The 21,518-nt window shown below is 41.5% G+C and overlaps 1 long non-coding RNA gene across 2 annotated transcripts in view; it reads left to right on the top strand.

The window, feature by feature from the left end:
- The window catches only part of LOC131393010 (uncharacterized), a 96,287-nt gene extending 74,769 nt beyond the window's left edge, over positions 1–21,518 (top strand). For both annotated transcript variants that reach the window (XR_009215829.1, XR_009215828.1), the window contains 2 exons: positions 20,796–21,040; positions 21,130–21,518. This is a non-coding gene — a long non-coding RNA (uncharacterized LOC131393010). The remainder of the gene's footprint in view (positions 1–20,795; positions 21,041–21,129) is intronic.

Here is a 21,518-nt window from a genome sequence, read left to right as displayed (position 1 = left end):
GAACTTAAAAACCAAGTGAGTCATAGTTAGGGATAACATTGTTGACCTCTTTTATTTTAAAGATGAGAAAACTGGGTATGGGAATTTAAATGGTTTACCCATGCTTCCACAACTTGGCAAAACCCAGCCAGCCCTAGGACCCAGGTCTCTGGGTTCGTAGTCAGAGTTGCAGGATTAAGAACGCAAATGATAAGGAACACTTGGGAATCTACTCTTAAGTTGTGCTTGATTTTCTTCTCTACAAAAACAATCTCACAGCATCTGTGAAATTTGTACCGTTCTCGATATTTGTATGCAGAATCTCAGCCACAAATTGCAGCCTGGGAGTAGTTTTCCTGCTATAAGACATCAGGTTTCAGGTCGTAGAAAAACAAAATCAAACCATATTGGTGAGGTCTTGGTTTTCAGGGAGATGTGGTGGGGAGACTCGTTCAGAACATCAGTACAGCATCGCGACTGGGATTTTCCCAGAGATGGTCCCCGTCTTTGGATTTGTCTTTGCAAGTACCCTCTCCACGCATGGCTGGCGATCTTGGTCTCTATTATTCATGCGATCTCAGTGGCATGTTGTATATATTTGAAATGCAATTACTAGAATGGTCCCTGTCTTTCCTGATAAACTCTCCTTGCCCACTCCAGGCATATTCTGGATGAGTATTTTTCTTTTAAAACAATCTTTTAGATTTTTTTGGATATTAAGAGTTAGAATATTCTATTAATATGTTTCTACATTTCTTTATAGGAGGTCCATTCTGTGTCCTTACTGAGCATTATATTTCTAGTTGCCGATGATGCCTAGAACGTGTTAGGTGTTCAAACATCTTTTGTTGATAGTAAAGGAGGGAGTTACTGAGTGAGGGAATAAGTGGGAGAGTTTAAAACAAAGCATTTATGGAAGAGCCTACTTTAATTAATCATTTGCTAGCTTGCCAGCAAGCACCTCAAATCAGGCCAAATATCCAGTGCATTATTCACCCACTTGGACTGTGGTATCTGGTGTCGTCCCAATCTGAGAAAGCATATGAATCAGAAAATGTTTTGCTTATCTCCTGGCACCTACTGGAACTCAAAATTAAGACTAGAGGAGAGAATGCACTAGAACTATTTGTCCTAACTGATGGAGATTTGGGTTTCATAATTACTGAAATGAGCAAACTCCTTTGAACAAAGCAAGAGAACAAGCTGGAAAACAATTTCTATCTGATCAAACCCGTATAATTTCATGTAACTAAATCAATCATTATTGCATGCTTACTAGTTCCAATAATTCCTGGAGGCACGCTATCGCTTTCCTGGGATGCAAAATGAATAAGATGCTGTCTGTCCTACTGAAGGTATTATAACTCAGCAAGACAGACACAGGCAAGTAACTATAATGTAAAGCAAAATGATCATTATAAACGCTGAGTGAAGACAGAAGCAACATCGTTGGGAGCAAAGAAGAACACTTCGTTAATGCTGCTGGAGAATTAGGAACAGTTTCATGGAGGAGAGTGGTATCTGAATTAGGCCTTGAATGATAAGAAGAATTTTGAGAGATAGAGAAGGGGATAAAAGGACATTCCAGGCTCAAAGATTTATGCGAAGCAAAATTTCCCCAAACATTGTAATTTAAAAAGATATTAAATGAGGTAATAATTATAACTCATTCCAGATTTTTCCTCTGACAAGCAGCAGTTAAGAATATTCTAAGGTATAAAGGACCTCTATCCAGAATTGGATAAAATCTGGAATGCTTTTTAAAAAACTGACGCAATGATTAATAATTCTTACGGCATTAAGACAGTGTAATGAGCTGTCATAATGAGAGACTAGTCAGGCAACATTTTAAACAAGCTGAATATGCCCCATAAGAATATTTTAAAGGCCAATTAAAATATTTTCTTCAGTCATAGCGTGCTTTCAAAGTTTACGTGTAGATCCTGTAATATAAACAAAGATGTTCTCCACTAAGGTCACCTTATCGTCTCTCATTTTTTGACTTTTAGGTCTTGCTTAATATAGGCACAGCTGGGACATACATTTTATTACTGAAGCCTCTTGAATTTATCTTCTGACTAATGGGCTTTGATTTCAGAACCACAAAACAATACATTTTCTCCACATGGTCTCTTCCGTTCTTGCAAACCCCAGAGAACATGCCATTTGAGTGTGATGGAAATTATTTCACTTTCTCTTGATTTATGGTTAGTGGAGAGAGTAGTTAAGACTGGCATCAGGTTACAGGTTTTGTTTTTTTTTTTTTTTCCTCTCAAGATTTCTCATTGCAACGGCATGTTCCAGGGTAACCGCTCTCCCCGCCCCCAACCGCTTTCCTGAAACTAGATTCCAGGAAGCACCAGTCCTAAAAGCGATGGGTGTGGAAGTGACAGACAGTTGGCCTGCTGGGCCACTGGTCCCAAAATAGTGCCCTCAGAGCTTTGCTCCAAGCAAGGTGCTGTCCCCTCAGGACATTCTTGGAAAGTCAGTTTGTTTGTCCTTTGTTCACACTCTTCCTTCTTCCTAAAAGGACTTGGGGTGCCTCACAGTGAAAGATTAGCATAGTATTAAAAAGGACATAGAGAATAAAAATCCAACACAAAGATGGGGGTGGTGAGTGGGAAATATGCCAACCAGACCAAACCTCTAGAGCTGGTGTCTTGCCCTCAGCACCATTGACATCCTCAGCTGGGTAATTCTTCATTGTGGTGGGCCCTCCTGTGTATTGTAGGATGTTTATCAGCATTCTGGGCCTCTACCCACTAGATGACAGTAGCAGCCCCCAGTTGTGACAACCAAAAGTGTCTCCAGACATTGCCAGATATCCCCCAGGGGGCAAATCACCTCCAGCTGAGAACATCTGCTGTAGACTAATAAGAAAATATCTGACTTTATACTTCCCATTCATCTCTCCCTGATTCATAACTCCAGACGGTGTACATACATTCCAATATTGTAATACGGCACTTGGCTGTCATGATTCCCATTCCCAGAGCACATTGGTGACCACAGACTGGGATTCAAATCTGGGCTTGCCACTTACTAGTTGTATGGTTGCTACGTCTCAATATCTGTATCTATAAAATGGGAATAACAGCATTATTTGTGAGGATGAATTAACATTATGTTTCTAAAGCACTTATTACAGCATCTGGCATGTAGTAGGTGCTCTATAAATTCTAATGAGTAGAGGATGGGTCTTTTTTTTTTTAAAGCCAACGTTCTTTCTCCATCCTGCATGTGGCTAGGGTAAGAGAAGAGAGGTGGCATTTAGTACTGACTTGAGGTGGAGGAAGAAACACATAGCATAGTTATTTCAGAAGATATCCCAAGAAGAGTGCTGGGAAAGGTCTCAGTATCTTGTAAATATTTGACTCATTTTGGGAAGCTCATTCCGCATCCTTTTCCCTTCACCTAGAAAGAGGTGGGACTGAATAAGTGAGGAAAACTCAAGAGCAGCCCAAAGGGAAGGGAATAGGAGCTTAAGGAGACTGGGTAGCCATGGGTGGATGTAGAGAAGAGGAAAAGTCCCAAACAAAGGTTGTTTCCCTACCTACTGTGAGCCCAGTGGCCCATTGAGGAGTAGGATGTGGGTGAGGGTTGGTGGAATGCACGAGAGTGGAGGAGCTGTCCCCAAACTCTACCCCTTTGTGGAATCCTATGTCAGCTAGACAAACCTTCAACAACAAAAAGCCTTGCCGCAGAGATGGCAAATAAAAATCACTCACTATGGTACAATCTAAAGATAAATTCAGCCCTCAGACAGTAGTTACTCTCGCCTTGGAAGTACTGCCCCATGGTGCCCAGAGTGCTGGGTGATGACTTTGAAACATCCAGATTTAATTATGTTGTAGCCCATTAGCTTAAAGGCAGAAGATGGCTAGTCAAAATGTGACCCTTGTATGCAATTCATTTGGCGAAAACCATTGCTCACACAAGAAGCCTTTTCAAAAATGATTCAGAATAGGAAACCCTTACATTTAAAAAACTCTGAATTTTTGTCCTGGGAACTGGACAGCTAAAACTCGAGCAAGATAATTTTAGCCTGTGCAGTTTTTTCCACATAGGACAAGAGAGCCTTCACTTCATGGATTTTGTGGAGAAATTTTTCAGTTCACTGGTCTGCTGTTTGAATCATTATGACCAAGTGGGAGAGAATGAGGATTTGTTCCACTGGGAAATATTCAAATTAGGAAGGATTAAAAAATATCTACAATTATTTTGTATCATCTCCAAGGGAACCCACAACCTCACTTTAATAATATGCTAGGAAATTTCCATCTGGAATAAAAAAGACAATGGAGTCTAAATATGGGTGTCTTAGTGCACACGTGGTGCTGTTAGGAACCAAACCTCTGGCTTTGTTCTGCTTTGCTGAAAGTTCTAGTATATTTTGACCTTCAGTGTGTGGAGACAACCAGGGGAACTTCGACATGTTACTGAGCTGAAATGTAAGTCCAAATATTATGTTAGCTAACTCACGGCCCAGAATAAAACCTTTGCAACTTTTTAACTTTTCCTAAATACTTACACATCAGCCGAGGTCAATGCCAGAAGCTGCAGAGATTGGGTCTTGTTTTGAACCTGGGGATCCCAGGTGGGACCAAGATAACTGACCTCTGGAGGCATCTCATATCTGTTAGTGGACCAGTCAGGATCCTTACCAGTGTATAAACTGTAACTGGATCCTAGAGCAATGGCGCTCAATACATCAAGTCCTGGAAGGAACCTGGACCACCAACTTTGGTACCTGTGAGTTGCTACATTGGTTATGCTCTAGATGAGACTGAAGAGCAGCTGCCTCTTCCCTCCTGCCCCTCTGTTTAGGAGTGGGTGGTAGGCTGAACATGAGAAGAAGGGTACTTCTTGGACGAAAGTTGGGGAAGGAGAGAGCAAGGCCCCAGTTCCTCTGAGCTAGGAAGGAGAGTGTGGGATGGTTGGGCCCTGAAGTAGAGAAGAAATGGTATTTACATACAGGGAACACTTGGAAATCCTGCATGCTTTTGGCTGACACATGAAATAAGGTGGATGTGAATAGAGCAGACGTTGTCCAAGTGGCTGGATGCTGCCCACTGCATGCCTAGGCAGTAAGAGACCTCACTCTTCACCAGGAGTCTGTGGCTTGGTGGGGAAGAAAAGGCACTCATCCTTTGAGCAGACTCAGAGAGTTATTTTAGGTAGAGAGTGCGGTTAGATGGCCTTTTGCTTCCCCCAATCTCCAAAGCTCCCCATATCCCCATTGAAACTTGGTACAGGGGTAACAGAGTGAAGCCCAGGGTAAGAGAAGTGCTTGCTGTTTGAGCAGAGGAATACCACATGGGAAATGTGCTCTGAAAGGAGGTCACCTCTAGCTGTGAGAGGACTCAGTCCTTTGGAGACACAATGAGAGGCAGATTCTCTGCTACCCCTTTTCCACACTTTCCTGACACCCTGATTGCTTACTCCTCAGCCACAAAGGAAGCAAATGGAACAGAACAACTGACAAACATACAAACATGTTGGAGACTGAGGTGAATAAGAGGGAGGGCACTGGGGAGGATGCATAGAGGACCTAAAGGGACTGAGGGGCCCTGGGAGAGGAGATTTATCCCTACCAGCCATAAGACACATGGCCATGAGGGGAAGTCTCATGAGCCATGTCTATCAAGGAATTGGGAAGGATGAACTCAGGAAAGAAAAGAAGCCACTTCTGAGCCCCCTGATCTACCACCCATCCACATATGCCTCAGCCATTTATGAGTTAGAAGATGTGACTTGAATGTGTAGCAAAGGCCTGTTTTATATGCTCTTCTAGGCTCTATGCGTGGTTACAACAGATTACAGTAAAGTCATTTCTTAATGAATTTTACAGCCCTTTTCTTTCATTATTAAAATCATTACACCAATTAGCACTATATTGTTGCTCTTGTCAATTCTTTGACAACTACCCTTAATCAGATAGGTTTATGTGCAGGCTGAAGTTGTGAGTTCTGAGGTCTGGTCACTGTGTGGTAATCTCACCAATTTTTCAAGAACATTATTCGTTTTTTAATCTCATGCCTTTGTTTCAAATCATGGCTCTTTAGCTAGTCATTATTCACATGTCTGGCTTTCTTTAATTTTTCCTGAAGCTCAAGTGTGAGGAAAATGGAGCCCAAGGCACCAAATATTTCCTTCTGTTTGGAGGTTGATTCTGACCTGCATCAGACACAGTAGACACAACATCCATTGCCAATCTTCCTCTTTTTGTTTGAGGAAGATTGTCCCTGAGCTAACATCTGTGCCAATCTTCCTCTATTTTGTATACGGGATGCTGCCACAGCATGGCTTGATGAGTGGTGCGTAGATCCATGTCAGGGATCTGAAGCTGCAAACCCCGGGCCTCCAAAGCAGAGCATGAGAACTTAACCACGACACCACCAGGCCAGCCCCTAGATGTTATAATTTTATGTAATGTAATCACATATCCATCCATCTTTGTCATATTATATTGGTTAGAAGCAAGTCACAGGTACCACCCATACTGAGGGGAGGAGATCACACAAAGGATTGAATACTGGGGGGATACTATGATTATCAAGTGGATCATGGGGATCAACTTAGAGTCTATTTTCCAGTTAGCAATACTTAAAAACTAATAATACCCATGGCCGGAATTAGAAGTAAATATAGCTGTCACTGCACGTTCACGCTTTGCCAAAGCACATGGGGGAAAGACATGGAATGATCATATTACCTGATTCCTGGCCACTCAGGAATGGCCCACTTGGAATGGCGAGCCTGTCTCCTTCTCTTCCCTGATGGTCACAACCTTCTGTTGTATAGGAGGCAGCATCTACTCGGATCTGCAAATACTTCTAAGAGGCAGCAATACTGGGTAGGTGATCAGCTGCCCTCTCCATTCTCTCCTGGTGGGTAGATGCAGAGCCCAATTGGTGGACTGCCAATGGGACCCATTTCTTTATCTTTTAAAGGACTTTTGTGTATTTGTGCATATCCTGATAGAAGATACGTGTGTCAGAGGTACTATAGGTTTCATTGTAGCTTCTCTCTCTGTCCTCTACATTCTTTATTACAAGGTCTTTCCTGTTTTCATCTTCTTTTGCTGCCTCTGCAGAAGTATTTCCTGCTCGAGTTCTCTCTTGCTCTTAGCAGCTTCAACCACACTCTGAAACTATTATATTTAAAGTTAACTCACTCTAAGCTCTCTTTTCCACACAGTAAACGTGCACACACAACAAATTGCAAACACAGTTTGTCCTTCTGACACAAATCCCAGGCTTGTATCTTGGACTATGTGCTCGTGCTGGGTATTTCTGCTTGGCTCTCTTGGGTTGGATCTTCCTAGTAGCAGATTCTAAGACAAGGATTTGAGTGTAAGTGGTTTATTTGGGAGATGATTCCAGGAAACAGCAGCAGGGAGTGGGGAGGTGAGACAGAAAAGACAACGAAGCTTTTAAAGGGTGTGATGTCAAGCAGGTTACTGCTGTGTGTGACAGCTGTTTAGTTCCGCCAGGATCTACTATAGGATGTGCTTGCGAGTTGTTGCCCTTGCTCCCACCCCCAGGGCGAGGGAGCTGCAATTTTTCAGTCATTGGTTGAGGACTGCCTTTGGGATGCATTAACTCCCTAGCATTTTTGGCCTGCTCCCTGTGGTCCAAATGGGCTACAATGGCCAGAGACTACCTGAGGGAGAGAGTGGCTGGTGCTTGCAGTTGAAAGCCATTGGATTGGGATCACCTATCACATCTGCCTAACTGTCTCTCAGTTTGTCCCGGAAAAGAACATGGCCGTACTCATCACCTCCTTTCTTTTTATGTCAACATATCTCCCCCTCTTAACACCCCTATCTGTCAACATCACCACTCCTCAGTCACCTAGGCTTAAATTTACTGGATTATCTTCATTTTTCCAATGAGGAATCTGAGGCTCAGAATGTTCAAGTGATTTGCCCAATGTCACGTGACTGGTTGGTAACAGTCTTTCCACTACTCTCTACAGCAGGGTGTCCCAGGAATGGAAAGAGGCCACAGCAGCCCTGCCTACAGAAGCTCTGACTTCAACAAAGTCAGTGACCCAACCTGAGGCAACAGGGGTCACATTCCAGCAGCATTTCTCTCTGGGCTTTGTGTTTTTAACTTCCTGTTTCCTCCAAGCTGAAATTGGTGCACAGTTCTCCGTACTTACGTAGATGGTTTAATAATTCTCCTGAATCTTTGCCCTGCTACCAATTCCAATTAGTTCTGGAAACTTAGACAAAACACATGCCCTCTCCAGAGCTGATTTTTCTCATTCAATGAATTTAGGGCACCCATTGAGCCCTAACAATGGGAGACAGGTGACAGAGGTCTTGCTTTTTATAGCGGGCTGGATACAAAGGAAAAACTCAGCCTTATTTATTTTTAATATGGACTGTGGTTTGGATAACCTTCATATGTCAAGCAGAAAATATTGTAGACCTTTTCAAAATATCCATGGGCATGTTCTTTGTCTTCTTGTGCAAAGACTTAAAAGTGTGACAGGAATAGCTGCTGATGTGACTAAATAGGGCCATAGCAGTAAAGGCTGTGAAACGTAATGTACTAGAGATAGCATCTCCAGGAGTAACACATAAGCAGCATTCCTCTCATGGTGCGTGAGTTCCTGCAGGTTGTCAGCAATCTGAGGGCAGCATCTTTTCTTAGGGTAAGCTAAGATATTCAGTGTTACCCCAGAGGGAGTATCAAATTATCTGGGAGTGTAAGGAATACACAATGGTAGAGATTTTATTTATAATGAGCAGATTGGAAACACATTTGGAAGTCTATCATGATGTTTCTTTTCCTACCTCAGTCTAGTGATCTCATTGGGTTGAATTCTCCGTGGTTTGGCTTCAAACTCGTTTCATTCCCATCTTCCTCTTTCCAATTTGCTGCCCCATTTTATGCTCTGCATCTCGCCTCCCAAGTTCTTGCTCCTTTTCATCTTATTGATTCCTCATCTGTTATTCAACCTGTTGCAAGCCCCCGCTGGTCCTTACCTCCACTTAGTCTTATAAAACAGATTAGTGCATGTGGCAACTGGGGGGACACAGAACAGAGAGACACCAGCAAGCCTCTCCAAGCCAGGCTATATGGTTTTCCTTTAAGGCTTTCTATGCCCCTCCCAAATACCAGATAATAAATTGAGGAAAATCTTTGTAGAGCAGATAGGGAAACTGAGTCACCAAAGGAGTAAAGGACTCAGTTGGGATTATATGACATAAGTAACCCAAAGAACAAACTTCGGGTCATCTGATTTTTACTGTAATCTTTGATCCAATGGGATGACTCTTCCCTCCAGAGGAGAGGTTGGCAAACTTCAACCCCTGGGCCAAATCCTGCTCAACACCTGTTTTTGCAATTAAAGTTCTATCAGCATACAGACACCCCCATTAGCTTACATGTTATCTCTGCCTGCTGTCGGGTTATCATGTGTTGTCACGGCAACACTCAGTAGTCGCAGCAGAGATGTGTGAGCTGCAAAGCCTAAGATATGTCCTCTCAGGTCCTTTATAGAATAGGTTTGCTGACTCCAGAAGGTGGTGAAAGCTTTGAATTTCCTGGGCTTGATATTTCTCATAATTGACTTTAGAAATATGGTACAAAGTCTAATTGAAGCTCCAGAGGCCTCCGAGAAACTTGTCTATGTACAACAGTTTTATTTTCCATCATTGTATTTGTCAGGATTCTCCAAAGAGACAGAACCAATAGGACGTATATATATAATTTATGTATGTATGTATTGTATTTGTATATATGTTATATTATATAATGTATATGTGTATATGTTATATATATAAGAAATTCTTTATTTGTTATTCTATATCCTTATATATATCTTATTATATATTATATATTCTTATTATATACATATAAGAAAATATAAGAAAAAAATATATGTATATAAGAAATTTATTCTGAAGAATTGGCCCACATGATTGTGGAGGCTGAGAAGTCCAGACCTAGGAGAACCAATGCTGTAAGTTCAAGTCTGAGTCCGAAGGCAAGAGAAGACTGATGTCCCAGCTCAAAGACAGCCAAGCAGTGAGAAAGAATTCTTTCTAACTCAGCCTTTTATTCTGTTCAGGCCTTCAACAGGTTGCATGAGGCCCACCCACACTTGGGAGAGCAATCTGCTTTACTCAGTCCACTGATTCAGATGTTAATCTCATCCAGAAACACCCTCACAGACACGCCCAGAAATAATGTTTATCCAGATATCTGGGCACCATGGAGCCCTATCAAGTTGACACATAAAATGAACCATCACAATCCTTCTTCCCACCCTGGGAGAGGGGAGTTGTGATTCCCCTCTTCTTCTTCTTCTTCTCAGTCCAAATAGGAGCAGTGAGATGTCCTGGACCATTGCTGCATTATGAGATCTCCCAGACTCTGTGTGGTAGTTTGTGCTCTGAAGAAAGAAGACCTGTAGAGAGGCTGTCATTTGTGGTTCCAGAAGTGAAGACATATCTGTCCTTATCCAGTCGGAGTGAAGGACACAGATCCCAGGCAGGACTAGCTCCATAATTTATGAGGCCCAGTGCCAGATGAAAATGCTGGGCCCTTGTTAAAAAAAAATTATTATGAATTTCAAGATGGCAACAGCAGAGCATTAAACCAAGTGCAGGACCCATCTGAGCACAGGGCCCTGTGCAGGTTGCATGCCCAGGAAGCCAGCCTCGATCCTGGGACTTGGGAGCTCAAAGGGGCATCAGAGGGCACCTATTCATAGATTATGACTGTTGCACTTTGAAAACTGGCTACGCCACGCTTCTCAGCTGACTACCTGGAGCGAGAGTGCAGCCGACTTCGGAGAGAGGCCCCGCCAGGAGTGCCTGCTTCTCTAACTTGGCATGAGTTGCTGGATTGTGTGCTTTCTGGATCTAAAGAGCAAGTCTGGATCCACAAGCCACTCAGCCCCAGCCTACTCCCCACCTCTCCCAGTACCTGGACGTTATTTTTAGGTGCCCAGGGGTGGAGAGGTTTGACTTGTAATTTTCATGCCTGAGGATTGGATTTCACAGGAAATGTTTCAAAGAATTTAATACAATGCAACACACGCATATTGACGAGGGCGTATTGGCTTTGTTCTTGTTGCCTTACCATTAAGAATTTCTATTCTTAGTCTGTTTCTCTTCTTGTCACTGCTCCTTCCGAACTCAGTTTTCTCCACCTTCACAATTCTCTCTCGTGCCAGCTCCTGAGCCCCTCACTGCCACACAGATTTTCTTTCCCTCCATCTGCTGCCAACCCCTCTGGTTTTCTATGATGAATAAGTTCATGTTGTTGCCAACTTCCTTTCAGTTTTTTCTAGACTCCTTTCTTTTACTCTTTGCTCTAATCAGATTCTTCTCCTAATTTTTAGACCTTGAATCTAAGGACTGACTTTCTCCCTTTGTCCCTCCGAACCAATCACACAGTGCAACTCATACTTATTCGTGGCTCCTGCCTTCCCTGTCCCTGGTGTTTGCTCAACCTTCTCTTCCGTCTTCCATCTTCACTAGATTGCTAAAGGGTCAGGAAATAAGTGACTGGCCACTCTGAATGCCTTAGCTCATTCATCTTTTGTCTTAGTTGTACTTACCCTCCCATCTTCTTAGAAGCTTACTTAGTTTATATGTCCAGCCCTTTCATATTGGTGAGAAGAAAATCATCCACTGTTCTCCCCTGCCCCAAAGTAAAAAGAAACTGAGCACATGGTATATATATGATCTGCCTGCATTGGAACGGGCAATGAGGAAGAGATTGGAAGTTAAACCACACAGCACTTGAGCCACCAACTGGTGATCTTAGCCAAGGTCAGTGTGGTTGTGGTATTCGGTGGCCTCATGGTGGGCAAGTGCACAGCTCACAGGGAATGTGTGGTTGAACAATCCATCTGCTGCTGTTCAGAATAACAAAGTATATCTATAGACACTGGTAATGAATCAAATGCCTGACTTTGCCTTATGTCCTCTTGAGTTATGGAGAATACTCATGAAAACTGTGCCAATGATCAGAAGTTACTCAACTCCAATTGCTACAATTCAGGCCTTAGAAATGTGGGAACTGGGTTTCCACGTTTATTTTAATGTTTGGTTCAATATACCTTTTTTGCTAGAATATGTCCTTTGTCCTCTGTCTATCCTTTTCTCTCCCCCTCACCCAATCCATTAATAGATGGACCAATGCTTTCTTTTTTTTTTTTTAATTTGTTATTTATTTATTTTAATTTTTTGTTTATTGCAGTAACATTGGTTTATAACATTGTAAAAATTTCAGGTGTACATCATTGCACTTCCACCTCTGCATAGATCACATCATGTTCACCACCAAAACACCAACTACAACTCATTACCACACACATGCACCGAATTATCCCTTTCACCCTCCTCCCTCCCCCCTTCCCCTCTGGTAACCACCAATCCAATCTCTGTCCCTATTGTGACTTGGAAGCAACCTAAGTGCCCATCAAGGGACAAATGGATAAAGAAGATGTGGTATATATACACAATGGAATACTACTCAGCCATAAGAAACGATGAAATCCAGCCATTTGTGACAACATGGATGGACATTGAGGGTATAATGCAAAGTGAAATAAGTCAGAGGGAGAAGGTCAAATACCGTATGATTTCCTTCATTAAGTAGTAGATAATAACAACAATGCTTTCTTTATAAAGGAAGGGCATTACTCTTATTTCAATCTTATTAACTATCTTCCCGGCATGATGTTTATTACCTCATACATGTATAGACATTGGGTACTGAGTAACTGCTTTTTGAAAGACTACGTACTAGCCACTCGTCTGGCTCTATCCGATGGTGTCAAAACTTGGCAATCCATCCTCTCCATAAATGCTAGATAATTCTCCTTTATCATTTTACAAGTAAAAATAGAGGCAACTCCTGAGAAATTCTCCCAAATATCTTACCATCTAAGATATTACACCTCTTGGATTTACTCCCCCAAACTCTATAGTGGAAACGTGGTTGAAACCACGAGTTGCAGGTTTTTTTTTGTAAATATGTGATGAGTGGGAGATACTTAAACTAAAATCCAGAACCAAGAAGATTTCGGTTGCTGAAAAAGAATGACTGTAAGGTGAAGGGCCTAGAGTGAAATGTATATACATATACATTTGTGTGCACAGGTATATGGCGGTCAAAGGGCAGCTCTTTAACACGTCACCAAATGAGGATTAAGCCTTGCTTACCTCCAGCATAAGTCATCACTCTTGTGGTTTTGCCCATTTCGCAGAAATGATATTTTCCCTCTTGTTTAGAATCTGCTCCTTTGTAGTGCATTTTCTTGATTGCAGAGATGGTAGGAGCTATTATTCTGGTGCCATTAGCCTTCTTATTTTGGAAAACCCCATCACCTGTGATAATGAAAATCTTGAAGATCTCACACCAATTTTTCTAATGCCCTGCACTTTCTATCTCTGCATACTCATGTGCTTCTTCTGTCTAAAGCATTTCTCTACCTCTGCCTCACCAACTCTATCTACTCCTAAAGGCCCAGATCCTAACGCCACCATCCTCATGGAGACTTTGCCAATCCTTGCCAGTAAAATTAATCTCTTCTTTGTCTCTTCTTCCCTATCTCTTAGTTTGTGCATCTTCTAAAGTATGGATCATGGTTTGCCTGGCCCAAGAGTGGCTCATTCCCAGGAAAGGTCTCAACTCTTCCTGCACTGCAGGGAAATTCAAAGTAACAACAATTGCTTGTTTAATCTTATATTCTCTGTGGGGCCCAACAAAGAGCCTTGTGTATAATAGGTTCTCAATAACCATTTGTTGCATTAAATTTGATTACATTTTATACATGTTTATAAATGAGAGAGCATTGCCCTACATGGTTTACAAAAAAAAAAATCTGTTGGGATAAAAATAGACAAACAGTAAGAACTTAAGTTGAAGAGTTACGTCTTACACAACGAGGTTGTGTCATTTTGCATTTTTGGAAAGCCTCTTGGAATTAATGCTTCCTAAAGTTCCTGCTGCTCTAGCATTTTGCCCACATGCTGAAAGGCATCAGAATGGATTTTGATAAAACGGAATATTTTTAGGCTTTCTAATCAGCCCGGCACTGCCAAATTCCTGGCCTTTGGTATGTGCTGCTGAGTAATGTCAGATGCTCACACGTACACACATTGACATTTACAAGGCCCGAGGTGGGCTCAGCCAAGTTCACAAACAAAGCCCCCTTTTGATTGGTTCACCAGAGCTTCCTCAGATGCATTCATGGTTTGGTACTAGAGGAGCTGACAGAATGCTGGTACCAAACGAATTTCCATTCATTTCTTCACTCCTGGAAATAACATGTGCAAATAAGGATCAGGTACCCTGTGAAGGTTTGGATTCATGAAGTTACATATTCAACCGTGTGAGGGGGATCAGGCCTCTTTGGCATTGGTGCTAATGGAGGCTGCACGTAGGGCTAGGGCTGTTTTAGAACTCTCTGGAGTGGGATTCATACAAATGAAAGTGAACAGGGCTTCACTCCAAACACGTATTGGACGATCTCAGAAAATCCAGATAAAAATCCAAGAGGCCTACTCTCTTCTTTCTGAAAAATATTATCTTTTACATAAAATAAAATAAAATAAAATAAAATAATAAAAAAGAAAGCACTACTTTACTTTTGCGCTTCATAAAAACATCAGACTATATTTAGTAACCTCTGTAATTCCACTGCCTTTTTAGATGGAGGGGCATCCCAAATAGGAGAGAGCAGGACTCTGTGTGTGCATGTGTGCGTGTGTGTGTGTGTGTGTGTGTGTTTAAGGACTGAATCTCTGTCTAGACAAAAATAGTAGGTAGGTAGGTTATAGGAAAGAATTTTATAAGACTAAACAAAATAAATTCTATTTCCAAAATAGTGCTGTCATATGAAAGGTATTTCTTTTCACATTATATAGTTAACTCTATGAGAGTTGCGAGTAGCTACTTCCAGAGATGAGGTACTCCTGGGAACTCAAATCGCCTCTCCTAAAGGCTCATGTAGGATTTCCGAGTTCTGGACAGTGTTTTCCACTTAAGGACCAGGATACCACCAATGGCACCTTTTCTTCACCTGCTGCAAATGTTAACCCTTCTGCTCCCATCAGGGCTCCGTGGGATGTGGAGGACCCTAACAGTCTATTCTGGCCAAATGCAGGAGGGCACACACTTTTATGAGTGAGGGCACTAGGGATTCGGGAAACATCTAAGCCATGTCCAGGCAGCTTTAACCTCTTAACCCTGAAGAATCATTATTGTTAAATTCTGGAGTCATTCTGTGGAAATGAGGCTGCGCAGACGCCCATTCAGAGGCCAACCTCGGATGGAGAAGGATGGGATCACTTTGCACATGGGGATGTCTGGTAACATCTACCCCAAACCTCCTAGCCTCAGCCATGAGTCATGGTGCTGTGACAGTGGGATGGTCCTGGCTGCAAACTTTGCGTTGCAACAACACCACCACCTTACATTTTATAGTGCTTTCTACTTTCAACTTCGTCTCACACTCACTGTCTGTAAAACAACTCTGGGAAGCATGCAGAGCTGGCCTTATCCCTTTCCTTTCTCTTCTTTTCCCATCAGAGGAGGACAGTGGTGAAGAGACTTGCCTAAGGATGCACAGCCAGTAAAAGACAGAGTTGAGGGTGTAACCTGATGGCCAATCCAGGATTCTGCCCAGTGTGCAGGCACTCAGGACCCACAGCCAGGGAGCTTCTGTCTTTAGATGGAGTAGATGCAATCAGGATCATGTAAGCACCTGTGTCTAATTGAAATACTTATATTTTTTCTTTTCATGATAGAAGAACAAAACATGTATCTATATCTCAAGAATAATAATTTCCATGTTCTTTTTTTTTTTTTTTTGCTGGGTAAGATTCACCCTGAGCTAACATCTGTTGCCAATCTTCCCCTCTCTCTCTTTTTCTTTCCTTCTCCCCAAAGCCCCAGTACATAGTTGTATATTCTAGCTGTAGGTCCTTCTAGTTCTTCCATGTAAGCCGCCACCACAGCATGGCTGCTGACAGACGAGTGGTGTGGTTCTGCGCCCGGGAACCGAACCTGGGCCACTGAAGCAGAGCACTGAACTTTAACCACTAGGCTATCAGGGCTGGCTCAAGAATAATAATTTTCAAGACATGCCTCTAGAAGAAGCTTCAAGATAATTGTAGGGCATTTCTATGTCTGAGGTATGATTGGAACTCAGTCTCACATACCTAAGTTAAAAACGTCTTATAAGGACTTCATGATGTCAGAGACAACGCACAGCCTGGTGAGGTGTTATTTACTGAAATAGCAGCTGTTTATTTGGTCTTTAAAACTATCACAAGGATGAGTTGATTCACTCTAGCTGTTAGGATGACCCAGATAACCAGACTGATGATGCTCCTTCCAGATATTTCGAATTTTTATTTGCTTCAGCTCTGTAAAAATGGACTTTTTTGCTTTGGGGCCAAGTAGCCTATTTACTGGCAAATAGGAACTGAGAAAATGTAGGTTAGAAACTGATTTCAGGACTTAAACGCAACAGCTTAATTTTAGAGATTTAAAAAATTGAGTGGGAACCAGTCATTTTACAAAGAAGATATCAGACTAACTCTTTTTAGACTTAGTAAAGAGTTTTTTATCTTCTGTGCAATTTATTATTTTTCTATATCCTGTCTGTGAGCTAAAGTTTTTTTTTTTTAAACAGAAGTTTTGCTCATAGTGGTTCTGAACAGAATAGATGTTAAAAATTGGCTTTTTAATTTTTGTGTCTGAATCTTCATTTGTAACATGTCTCTGCCCTCAACCAACTGCTGGTTTTAGGTGCATGATTTCAAAGAGAAAATGAAAAGAAAAATAGTTTAAGTCTAGTCCTTCTAGAATAAACCGTGGTAGAGTTTTTAATTAGCACATGGTACCTGTATTAACCTTCCTCTCTTTCAACCATTCTAAGCTCAACAAAGTCCCTTTGAACAGTAGGTGTGTTTACAAGCATCATCAAAATGATAGCTGGTTCGTTTCAATATCATTTAAGAATTCGTAGATTGGATAGGAAGCCAACAGGCCTTAGAAGTACTAGGGAATGAATGCCTTAAGAGTTCCCTGTGTCATGATCATGAGCTAATGTATCTTAATATTCTCAAGTCTCCAAACATGGTGAGTTTGGAAGAGCTGGCTGAAAGTTGTGTGTCTAATATCTAAGGACAGCTGTATTTTGATAGCTCAAAATTCTTTCTTTCGTGTTTTTTTTTTTTTTGTAAGGAAGATCAGCCTTGAGCTAACATCCATGCCAATCTTCCTCTTTTTGCTAAGGAAGATTGGCCCTGGGCTAACACCTGTGCCCATCTTCCTCCACTTTATATGAGACGCCGCCACAGCATGACTTGATAAGCGGTGCATCAGTGCGTGCCCGGGATTCAAACCCCGGGCTGCCAGCGGCGGAGCAGGTGCACTTAACCACTATGCCACAGGGCCTGCCCCTTTCTTTCATTTTTTGTCAGAGAGACTGAACCAGGCTCTAGTCTTGGCTCTGACACCAATGAGTTGTATGAACCTGGAAAGTCACTTAATTTCAGTGAGACTTTGTTTTCTAATCTGTAGAATGGGTTTGGCATAGTAGACACAAATGGTTGTTTTCAAAGTTATTAAATTAGTCTATTAAATTGTCACGTACTATACTGTGATGTTCTATACAACATGGTACACAGTGAGAACCTTACAGATGAAGATTAAAAATCTTAAAAGAAGTTAATTTCATACTTACAAGCTTTTGCTTTTTTCTCAAAGCTCATTCTATAATAAGATTTTCAGGTGCCTCTTTTTTCTTAATTTAACCTAGATATATGACTGCATTCCTTCATATATGAATATATTTCTTCACTGTGTTATGAACACTATAAGTTAATACATTGTCTGTCTATTTCAGAAATATTTACCTGGTCGTTATTTCTTTCTGCCTTCAAGGTGAGCATAGATTATCTGTTTTTGGCAAAGCAGTGGCCCATTCAATCAGATTAGTTAAAATAACAATGATAAAAAGATTGACTTAATAACTGATTATTTTTATTTCTCAACTAGTTGTTTTGGTGTCAGTTTGCTGTCTTAGAGATTATGCCAATTTTTGGAAGAGAATGTCAATGTTACAAAGGCGTAAAAACACCTCTGACATTCTCGTAAGAGATGCACAATCTCAGGGCTGGCCCGGTGGCATAGTGGTTAAGTTTGCGTGCTCTGCTTTAGTGGCCTGAGGTTCCTGGGTTCATATCCCAGGCATGGGATATGAACAACACTCATCAAGCCATGCTGTGGCAGCACCTCATGTACAAAATAGAGGAAGATTGACACAGATGTTAGCTTAGGGACAATCTTCCTAACCAAAAAAAAAAAAAAAAGAGATGCACAATCTTTCTCTGGCCATACTCATTCTAATTTCTTGATAGACCTTGATAGACTGGTCTGTTAAATTGGTTAAGGGCCATATCCTCTTAGCCTTATCCTGAAATATTCATCTTGCTTCTGAAATTACCATCCTCTTTGTGCTGTGAGCAAAGACCATGTTATAACAGTAAGATTGCCTCTTAGAGGGTCAACTACGAAGATCAAGTTCAAGGTTATGAAGTGCTTAACGATATTGGTATTCACACCTCTTGACTGGACTCAAACTTAAAAAAAAATATTTTTTTCAGCAGTTTGAGGTTCACAGCAAAATCAGTAGGAAGGTACAGAGATTTCCCATATACTTCGTGCCCCCACACATGCATTATCTCCTCCCTTATCGACATCCCCCACCACAGTGGTACATTTGTTATAACTGATGAACCTGCAGTGACACAACGTGATTACCCAAAGTCCATAGTTTATGTTAGGCTTCACTCTTGGTGGTGTATATTTTCTGGGTTTGGAAAAATGTATAATGGCATAAATCCATCATTATAGTGTTACACAGAGTATTTTCACTGCCCTAGAAATCCTCTGTGCTCCACCTATTCATCCCTCCCCCTCACCCACCCCCTGGAAACCACTGATTTTTTTATTGTCTCCACAGCTTTGCCTTTATTTGAATATCATACAGTTAGAAGTATACAGTCTGTAGCCTTTTCAGACTGGTTTGTTTCATTTAGTAATACGCATTTAAGATTCCTTCATGTCTTTTTGTGGCTTCATAGCTCATTTATTTTTAGTGCTGAATAATATTCCTCTGTCTAGCTGTACCACAGTTTACTTATCCATTCACCTAGTGAAGGACATCTTAGTTGCTTCCAAGTTTTGGCAATTATGAATAAAGTTGCTATGAACATCCACAGGCAGGTTTTTGTGTGGACATATCTTTTCAACTCCTTTGGGTAGATAGCAAGGAGCATGATCCCTGGATCGTATGGTAAAAGTATTTTAGTTTTGTAAGAAACCGCCAAGCTGTCTTCCAAAGTGGCTGTACCATTTTGCATTCCCACCAGCCATGAATGAGAGTTCTTGTTGCCCACATCCTTGTCAGTGTTTGGAGCTGTCAATGGTCCAGATTTTGGCCATCTAGACTCTTAAAATTTTTAAAAGATGATGCTGTTAGAAATTTTTTGTGGAATTTTGGCTGTGTGTTCTTTATGCCAAGAAAGAAGTTTGTGCTCTCAAGTATCTTAAAATGGACTCTGGAAGCAGGTACCTTGGATCCTCCAACCTTGAGGAAGTTGTTTCAACTTCCTGAGCCTCAGTTTCCTCCTCTAGAAAACGGGACAATAATGGCATCTATCTTATAAATTCTTGTGAGAATATGTGTGTGGAACAGTGCTTATAAGTATGTCCTATTATGATTATAAAGATATTGATCATTATTTTTACTATTGAGAAGCAAATCACATTCTTGACTCTGATGGAGGCATAGACTCACAGAGTTTTAGAGTTCCAAGGACCCTTAAAGGGTAGATAGCCCAACCTCTTGGCCAATGCCTGAATCTCCTACAATAGCGATGTTAAGAAGTGGAACCAACTTGGAGAGTTGAACACAGCCCACCACTGGGTGGGTAAATTAACCTTGAGAGATGAATCTAAAGTACCAGGTCTTCAAAGTCTGACAATATTTTAAAAGCAGATCATAAAGTGTATGGTGTTTATTGTACATCCAGATTTATCAAAAATCTAGATTGATTTGCCCAAATGTAGATGATTTAGTGGTTTTGGTAACGTGAATAATTCAGCTGTCTTCCAATTATCTGAAGAAAGCAAACTAGAAAATGGAAATCCTATAAAAATTCTAAGGAACAGGGCAGGAATATTCCCACCCACCCTTACAGTCTCCATCTGTCAGTGGAAAGAGGGACCAAGTTTGAAATGCAGCTTAGCTCCATATAATTGATAATTCTGCATGTTTTCCCAGAAGATGGAATATTTCTTTCCATTTCTCTATTTCCAATTCACATATGCTGTGTCCAGTATCCTTGTGATTCCCTGGAATTTTCTCTAAGAAACCCAGATATTCCAGCAATAATTCTCAAACCTCACAGAATCCTCTAAAAATAACTTGAAGAAAAGAATTGAGCCCAAGTGGTCCACTACTTGATGGAAACTGGTGGAAAAACAACGATATTGTCAAATAGAAAAGAACTTACTGCAGTCTACAGTGTTCATTAAAAGTGTATATGAATTCCACAAGCCAATGATACTTCTGTTGTCTGGAGGAATTTTCCCTCCAAAGTTTTCAGAATAATATAACATGAAAATTCATTTTAAACAGTAAATGTGGTAGGAGTATTGTGACTCCAGAATGTAACTTCATCTTCATTTCTGGGCGTTTCCTTGGAGGGTTGAACACCACTGAGGGTTTTTTTTGTTTGTTTGTTTGTTTTGTTTTTTTTACAGGATCATCCAAAGTAAGCTAACGTGTATTTCCATCACTACCCACGGGCTTGGAAGATTTTAAAGACATTCTGTTCAAACTGCAATAAATCCCACATAGACTCAGAGAAGCTATGCAGGAGGATCTGCTGCAGCATTTGTGCAGATGAGTGCCAGTGGACTCAGTGAGGTGCAATAGTCAGACTACAGTCACACGATCAAAAAGACAGAATGGGCTTCCTGATCTGGGTCTTGCAGCACAATTCTAGGTGTGCTCCCATTCACCCTTAAACTTTCTCCTCCCCAGGACATAGCCACGCCCCAGACCTGAGCATTATTTTAAATTCCTTTTTTTCAGGTTGAGAGCATCAGCTACACCTGTAGACTCCACGGCCACAACGAACACACACAACAGATCCCTCCAGATCTGTCCATCCCCATTACTGCCGGTAGAGGGCATCTTCCCATCTTGACGCACCATTGCAAGTGATTTCTGCCTGGGTATCCTGCTCCGTTCTCTGCTCCTGAAACCCTTTTTCCATAGAGCAGCCAGAGTGACCTTTTTAATAGGCTGAAAGCCCTCCAAAGCCTTCTCTTCCCACCTACTATAAAATCCCCATGCTGGGCTGGCTGATCAAGTCCCCCACGGTGTGGTCGTGCATGCATCTCAGACCTCTCTCCTCCATCCTCTCCCTTCCTTTCTTCACTCCTGACAACAGACCTGGTTTGTGCTCTTCAAGCACGTCG

This window comes from Diceros bicornis, chromosome 27 (assembly GCF_020826845.1).
Source record: "Diceros bicornis minor isolate mBicDic1 chromosome 27, mDicBic1.mat.cur, whole genome shotgun sequence".
In the NCBI taxonomy this organism is placed as follows: Eukaryota; Metazoa; Chordata; class Mammalia; order Perissodactyla; family Rhinocerotidae; genus Diceros; species Diceros bicornis.
The sequence above is the reverse complement of the archived record's forward strand: the minus strand, read 5'-3'. Positions and strand labels throughout refer to the sequence as shown.